Below are 9,037 nucleotides of genomic sequence, written 5' to 3' on the forward strand. Positions count from 1 at the left end.
TGGACAGCTCCGAAATGCTGAGAAGCAGCATATCTGGCTGTTTTAAACTGGAATAAGGTCTAATTCTTATGTTTTAATAGAATTGAAGCCAAAATCGCTTTATCTCAGCGAAAGAAGTAATAAATTGACTTCTTCAGTTTACGAAGCTCCAAAGTTAATTTTCAGTTTACTTAGATTATGTACAGCTCCGGAATGTGGAGAAGCTATATATCTGGCTGTTTTAAACTGGAATCAGGTTTAATTCTTATGTTTTAATAGAGTTGAAGCCAAAATCGCTTTATCTCAGCGAAAGAAGTAATAAATGGACTTCTTGAGTTTACGAAGCTCCACAGTCAATTTTCAATTTAGTTAGATGTTGACCAGCTTCAAAATGCTGAAAAGAAGTACATCTGGCTGTTTTAAACTGGAATCAGGTCTAATTCTTATGTTCCAATAGAGTTTAAGCCAAAATCGCTTTATCTCAGCGAAAGAAGTAATAAATTGACTTCTTGAGTTTATGAAGCTCCAAAGTTAATTTTCAGTTTACTTAGATTGTGGACAGCTCCGGAATGCGAAGAAACTATATATCTGGCTGTTTTAAACTGGAATCAGGTCTAATTCTTATGTTTTAATAGAGTTGAAGCCAAAATCGCTTTATCTCAGCGAAAGAAGTAATAAATGGACATCTTGAGTTTACGAAGCTCCACAGTTAAGTTCCAATTTAGTTAGATGTTGGACAGCTCTGAAATGGTGAAAAGCAGTATATCTGGTTGTTTTAAACTGGAATCAGGTCTAATTCTTATGTTTGAATAGAGTTGAAGCCAAAATCGCTTTATCTCAGCGAAATAAGTAATAAATGGACTTCTTGGGTTTATTACGCTCCAAAGTCAATTTTCAGTTTAGTTAGATGTTGAACAGCTTCAAAATGCTGAAAAGCAGTACATCTGGTTGTTTTAAACTGGAATCAGGTCTAATTCTTATGTTTTAATAGAGTTGAAACAAAAATCGCTTTATCTCAGCGAAATAAGTAATAAATGGACTTATTGGGTTTACAAAGCTCCTCAGTATATTTTCAGTTTAGTTAGATGTTGAACAGCTTCAAAATGCTGAAAAGCAGTATATATGGCGGTTTTAAACTGGAATCAGGTCTAATTCTTATGTTTCAATAGAGCTGAAGCCCAAATCGCTTTATCTCGGCGAAATAAGTAATAAATGGACATCTTGAGTTCACGAAGCTCCAAAGTTAAGTTCCAATTTAGTTAGATGTTGGACAGCTCCGAAATGCTGAGAAGCAGCATATCTGGCTGTTTTAAACTGGAATAAGGTCTAATTCTTATGTTTTAATAGAATTGAAGCCAAAATCGCTTTATCTCAGCGAAAGAAGTAATAAATTGACTTATTCAGTTTACGAAGCTCCAAAGTTAATTTTCAGTTTACTTAGATTATGTACAGCTCCGGAATGTGGAGAAGCTATATATCTGGCTGTTTTAAACTGGAATCAGGTCTAATTCTTATGTTTTAATAGAGTTGAAGCCAAAATCGCTTTATCTCAGCGAAAGAAGTAATAAATGGACTTCTTGAGTTTACGAAGCTCCACAGTTAAGTTCCAATTTAGTTAGATGTTGGACAGCTTCAAAATGCTGAAAAGCAGTACATCTGGCTGTTTTAAACTGGAATCAGGTCTAATTCTTATGTTTTAATAGAGTTGAAGCCAAAATCGCTTTATCTCAACGAAAGAAGTAATATATGGACTTCTTGGGTTTATTACGCTCCAAAGTTAATTTTCAGTTTACTTAGATTGTGGAAATCTCCGAAATGCTGAGAAGCTATATATCTGGCTGTTTTAAACTGGGATCAGGTCTAATTCTTATGTTTTAATAGAGTTGAAGCCAAAATCGCTTTATCTCAGCGAAATAAGTAATAAATGGACTTATTGGGTTTACAAAGCTCCACAGTCAATTTTCAATTTAGTTAGATGTTGGACAGCTCCGAAATGGTGAGAAGCAGTATATCTGGTTGTTTTAAACTGGAATCAGGTCTAATTCTTATGTTTTAATAGAGTTGAAGCCAAAATCGCTTTATCTCAACGAAATAAGTAATAAATGTACTTATTGGGTTTACGAAGCTCCACAGTCATTTTTCAGTTTAGTTAGATGTTGAACAGCTTCAAAATGCTGAAAAGCAGTACATCTGGCTGTTTTAAACTGGAATCAGGTCTTATTCTTATGTTTCAATAGAGTTGAAGCCAAAATCGCTTTATCTCAACGAAAGAAGTAATATATGGACTTCTTGGGTTTATTACGCTCCAAAGTTAATTTTCAGTTTACTTAGATTGTGGACAGCTCCGGAATGCGGAGAAGCTATATATCTGGCTGTTTTAAACTGGAATCAGGTCTAATTCTTATGTTTCAATAGAGATGAAGCCAAAATCGCTTTATCTCAGCGAAATAAGTAATAAATGGACTAATTGGGTTTACAAAGCTCCACAGTCAATTTTCAATTTAGTTAGATGTTGACCAGATTCAAAATGCTGAAAAGCAGTACATCTGGCTGTTTTAAACTGGAATCAGGTCTAATTCTTATGTTTTAATAGAGTTGAAGCCAAAATCGCTTTATCTCAACGAAATAAGTAATAAATGTACTTATTGGGTTTACGAAGCTCCACAGTCATTTTTCAGTTTAGTTAGATGTTGAACAGCTTCAAAATGCTGAAAAGCAGTACATCTGGCTGTTTTAAACTGGAATAAGGTCTAATTCTTATGTTCCAATAGAGTTGAAGCCAAAATCGCTTTATCTCAGCGAAAGAAGTAATAAATTGACTTATTCAGTTTACGAAGCTCCAAAGTTAATTTTCAGTTTACTTAGATTATGTACAGCTCCGGAATGTGGAGAAGCTATATATCTGGCTGTTTTAAACTGGAATCAGGTCTAATTCTTATGTTTTAATAGAGTTGAAGCCAAAATCGCTTTATCTCAGCGAAAGAAGTAATAATTGGACTTCTTGAGTTTACGAAGCTCCACAGTTAAGTTCCAATTTAGTTAGATGTTGGACAGCTTCAAAATGCTGAAAAGCTATATATCTGGCTGTTTTAAACTGGGATCAGTTCTAATTCTTATGTTTTAATAGAGTTGAAACCAAAATCGCTTTATCTCAGCGAAATAAGTAATAAATGGACGTATTGGGTTTACAAAGCTCCACAGTCAATTTTCAATTTAGTTAGATGTTGGAAAGCTCCGAAATGGTGAGAAGCAGTACATCTGGTTGTTTTAAACTGGAATCAGGTCTTATTCTTATGTTTCAATAGAGTTGAAGCCAAAATCGCTTTATCTCAACGAAAGAAGTAATATATGGACTTCTTGGGTTTATTACGCTCCAAAGTTAATTTTCAGTTTACTTAGATTGTGGACAGCTCCGGAATGCGGAGAAGCTATATATCTGGCTGTTTTAAACTGGAATCAGGTCTAATTCTTATGTTTCAATAGAGATGAAGCCAAAATCGCTTTATCTCAGCGAAATAAGTAATAAATGGACTAATTGAGTTTACAAAGCTCCACAGTCAATTTTCAATTTAGTTAGATGTTGACCAGATTCAAAATGCTGAAAAGCAGTACATCTGGCTGTTTTAAACTGGAATCAGGTCTAATTCTTATGTTTTAATAGAGTTGAAGCCAAAATCGCTTTATCTCAGCGAAATAAGTAATAAATGGACTTCTTGAGTTTACGAAGCTCCACAGTTAAGTTCCAATTTAGTTAGATGTTGGACAGCTCCGAAATGCTGAGAAGCAGAATATCTGGCTGTTTTAAACTGGAATAAGGTCTAATTATTTTGTTTTAATAGAATTGAAGCCAAAATCGCTTTATCTCAGCGAAATAAGTAATAAATGGACTTATTGGGTTTACGAAGCTTCACAGTTAAGTTCCAATTTAGTTAGATGTTGACCAGCTTCAAAATGCTGAAAAGCAGTACATCTGGCTGTTTTAAACTGGAATAAGGTCTAATTCTTATGTTCCAATAGAGTTGAAGCCAAAATCGCTTTATCTCAGCGAAAGAAGTAATAAATTGACTTCTTGAGTTTACGAAGCTCCAAAGTTAATTTTCAGTTTACTTAGATTATGTACAGCTCCGGAATGTGGAGAAGCTATATATCTGGCTGTTTTAAACTGGAATCAGGTCTAATTCTTATGTTTTAATAGAGTTGAAGCCAAAATCGCTTTATCTCAGCGAAAGAAGTAATAAATGGACTTATTGGGTTTACAACGCTCCACAGTCAATTTTCAATTTAGTTAGATGTTGACCAGCTTCAAAATGCTGAAAAGCAGTACATCTGGCTGTTTTAAACTGGAATCAGGTCTAATTCTTATGTTTTAATAGAGTTGAAGCCAAAATCGCTTTATCTCAGCGAAAGAAGTAATAAATGGACTTCTTGAGTTTACGAAGCTCCACAGTTAAGTTCCAATTTAGTTAGATGTTGGACAGCTTCAAATGCTGAAAAGCAGTACATCTGGCTGTTTTAAACTGGAATCAGGTCTATTCTTATGTTTAATAGAGTGAAGCCAAATCGCTTTATCTCACGAAAGAAGTAATAATGGACTTCTTGGTTTACGCTCCAAGTTAATTTCATTTATTAGATGTGGAAGCTCGAAATGCTGAAAGCATATATCTGGCTGTTTTAAACTGGAATCAGGTCTAATTCTTATGTTTAATAGAGTTGAAGCCAAAATCGCTTTATCTCAGCGAAAAAGTAATAAATGGACTTTGGTTTACAAGCTCCACAGTAATTTCAATTTAGTTAGATGTTGGACAGCTCCGAAATGGTGAAAGCAGTATATCTGGTTGTTTTAAACTGGAATCAGGTCTAATTCTTATGTTTTAATAGAGTTGAAGCCAAAATCGCTTTATCTCAGCGAAATAAGTAATAAATGGACTTATTGGTTTACGAAGCTCCACAGTCAATTTCAGTTTAGTTAGATGTTGAACAGCTTCAAATGCTGAAAAGCAGTACATCTGGCTGTTTTAAACTGGAATCAGGTCTATTCTTATGTTTAATAGAGTTGAAGCCAAAATCGCTTTATCTCACGAAAGAAGTATAATGGACTTCTTGGGTTATACGCTCCAAGTTAATTTCAGTTTATTAGATGTGGACAGCTCAAATGCTGAAAGCATATATCTGGCTGTTTTAAACTGGAATCAGGTCTAATTCTTATGTTTTAATAGAGTTGAAGCCAAAATCGCTTTATCTCAGCGAAATAAGTAATAAATGGACTTATTGGTTTACAAGCTCCACAGTAATTTCAATTTAGTTAGATGTTGACAGCTTCAAATGCTGAAAGCAGTATCTGGCTGTTTTAAACTGGAATCAGGTCTAATTCTTATGTTTTAATAGAGTTGAAGCCAAAATCGCTTTATCTCACGAAATAAGTAATAAATGGACTTATTGGGTTTACAACGCTCCACAGTCAATTTTCAATTTAGTTAGATGTTGACCAGCTTCAAAATGCTGAAAAGCAGTACATCTGGCTGTTTTAAACTGGAATCAGGTTTAATTCTTATGTTTTAATAGAGTTGAAGCCAAAATCGCTTTATCTCAGCGAAAGAAGTAATAAATGGACTTCTTGAGTTTACGAAGCTCCACAGTTAAGTTCCAATTTAGTTAGATGTTGGACAGCTTCAAAATGCTGAAAAGCAGTGCATCTGGCTGTTTTAAACTGGAATCAGGTCTTATTCTTATGTTTTAATAGAGTTGAAACAAAAATCGCTTTATCTCAACGAAATAAGTAATAAATGGACTTATTGGGTTTACGAAGCTCCACAGTCAATTTTCAGTTTAGTTAGATGTTGACAGCTTCAAAATGCTGAAAAGCAGTACATTGGCTGTTTTAAACTGGAATCAGGTTAATTCTTATGTTTTAATAGAGTTGAAGCCAAAATCGCTTTATCTCACGAAAGAAGTAATATATGGACTTCTTGGGTTTATTACGCTCCAAAGTTAATTTTCAGTTTACTTAGATTGTGGAAATCTCCAAAATGCTGAGAAGCAGTATATCTGGCTGTTTTAAACTGGAATCAGGTCTAATTCTTATGTTTTAATAGAGTTGAAGCCAAAGTCGCTTTATCTCAGCGAAATAAGTAATAAATTGACTTCTTAGTTTACGAAGCTCCACAGTTAAGTTCCAATTTAGTTATATGTTGACCAGCTTCAACATGCTGAAAAGCAGTACATCTGGGTGTTTTAAGCTGGAATCCGGTCCAATTCTTATGTTTTAATAGAGTTGAAGCCAAAATCGCTTTATCTCAGCGAAAGAAGTAATAAATGGACTTATTGGGTTTACGAAGCTTCACAGTTAAGTTCCAATTTAGTTAGATGTTGACCAGCTTCAAAATGCTGAAAAGCAGTACATGTGGTTGTTTTAAACTGGAATCAGGTCTAATTCTTATGTTTTAATAGAGTTGAAACAAAAATCGCTTTATCTCAGCGAAATAAGTAATAAATGGACTTATTGGGTTTACGAAGCTCCACAGTATATTTTCAGTTTAGTTAGATGTTGACCAGCTTCAAAATGCTGAAGATATAAGAAGCCTAGAAGCCAAAACAGCTTTATCTCAGCGAAAGAAGTGAAAAATGGACTATCTCTGATTTCGTAGCTCTACATTAAATTTTCAACCATATTAGATGATGGACAGCTCCAAAATGCTAAGAAGAAATAGATCTGGCAGTTTCAAACTGGAAACAAGTCTACATCTCATGTTTGAAGATATAAGAAGCCTAGAAGCCAAAAAAGCTTTATCTCAGTGAAAGAAGTGAAAAATGGACTATCTCTGATTTTCAACCATATTAGATGATGGACAGCTCCAAAATGCTAAGAAGCAATAAATCTGGTAGTTTCAAACTGGAAACCGGTCGAAATCTAATGATTGAAGAGAACATAAGCAAAGAAGCCAAAAAAGCTTTATCTCAGTGAAAGAAGTGAAAAATGGACTATCTCTGATTTCGTAGCTCTACATTAAAATTTCAACCATATTAAATATGGACAGCTCCAAAATGCTAAGAAGCAATAGATCTGGTAGTTTCAAAATGGAAACCGGTCGAAATCTAATGATTGAAGAGAACATAAGCAAAGAAGCCAAAAAAGCTTTATCTCAGAGAAAGAATTGAAAAATGGACTATCTGTGATTTTGTAGCTCTACCTTAAATTTTCAGCCATATTAGATGATGGACAACTCCAAAATGCTTATAAGCAATAGATCTGGCAGTTTCAAACTGGAAACAGGTCTAAATCTCATGTTTGAAGATATAAGAAGCCGAGAAGCCAAAAAAGCTTTATCTCAGCGAAAGTAGTGAAAAATGGACTATTTGTGATTTCGTAGCTCTACATTAAATTTTCAGCCATATTAGATGATGGACAGCTCCAAAATGCTAAGAAGCAATAGATCTGGCAGTTTCAAACTGGAAACAAGTCTACATCTCATGTTTGAATATATAAGAAGCCTAGAAGCCAAAAAAGCTTTATCTCAGTGAAAGAAGAGAAAAATGGACTATCTCTGATTTTCAACCATATTAGATGATGGACAGCTCCAAAATGCTAAGAAGCAATAAATCTGGTAGTTTCAAACTGGAAACCGGTCGAAATCTAATGATTGAAGAGAACATAAGCAAAGAAGCCAAAAAAGCTTTATCTCAGTGAAAGAAGTAAAAAATGGACTATCTCTGATTTCGTAACTCTACATTAAATTTTCAACCATATTAGATGATGGACAGCTCCAAAATGCTAAGAAGAAATAGATCTGGCAGTTTCAAACTGTAAACCGGTCGAAATCTAATGATTGAAGAGAACGTAAGCCAAGAAGCCGAAAAAGCTTTATCTCAGCGAAAGTAGTGAAAATTGGACTATCTCTAATGTCGTAGCTCTACATTAAATTTTCAGCCATATTAGATGATGGACAGCTCCAAAATGCTAAGAAGCAATAGATCTGGCAGTTTCAATCTGGAAACAGGTCTAAATCTCATGTTTGAAGATATAAGAAGCCTAGAAGCCAAAAAAGCTTTATCTCAGCGAAATTAAGTGAAAAATTGACTATCTCTGATTTCGTAGCTCTACATTAAATTTTCAGCCATATTAGATGATGGACAACTCCAAAATGCTAAGAAGCAATAGATCAGGCAGTTTCAAACTGGAAACAAGTCTAAATCTCATGTTTGGAGATATAAGAAGCCTAGAAGCCAAAAAAGCTTTATCTCAGTGAAAGAAGTGAATTATTGATTATCTCTGATTTCGTAGCTCTACATTAAATTTTCAAACATATTAGATGATGGACAGCTCCAAAATGCTAAGAAGCAATAGATCTGGCAGTTTCAAACTGGAAACCGGTTGAAATCTAATGATTGAAGAGAACATAAGCCAAGAAGCCAAAAAAGCTTTATCTCAGCGAAAGAAGTGAAAAATGGACTATCTCTGATTTCGTGCTCTACATTAAATTTTCAACCATATTAGATGATGGACAGCTCCAAAATGCTAAGAAGCAATAGATCTGGCAGTTTCAAACTGGAAACAAGTCTAAATCTCATGTTTGAAGATATAAGAAGCCTAGAAGCCAAAAAAGCTTTATCTCAGCGAAATAAGTGAAAAATTGACTATTTGTGATTTCGTAGCTCTACATTAATTTTTCAGCCATATTAGATGATGGACAGTTTCAAAATGCTAAGAAGCAATAGATCAGGCAGTTTCAAACTGGAAACAGGTCTAAATCTCATGTTTGAATATATAAGATGCCAAGAAGCCAAAAAAGCTTTATCTCAGCGAAAGAAGTGAAAACTGGACTATCTGTGATTTCGTAGCTCTACATTCAATTTTTAGCCTTATTAGATGATGGACAGCTCCAAAATGTTAAAAAGCAATAGATCTGGCAGTTTCAAACTGGAAACAGGTCTAAATCTCATGTTTGAAGATATAAGAAGCCTAGAAGCCAAAAGAGCTTTATCTCAGTGAAAGAAGTGAAAGATGGATTATCTCTGATTTCGTAGCTCTACATTAAATTTTCAACCATAGTAGATGATGGAC

Source organism: Poecilia reticulata, chromosome 5 (genome assembly GCF_904066995.2).
Source record: "Poecilia reticulata chromosome 5, P_reticulata-male-v2, whole genome shotgun sequence".
In the NCBI taxonomy this organism is placed as follows: Eukaryota; Metazoa; Chordata; class Actinopteri; order Cyprinodontiformes; family Poeciliidae; genus Poecilia; species Poecilia reticulata.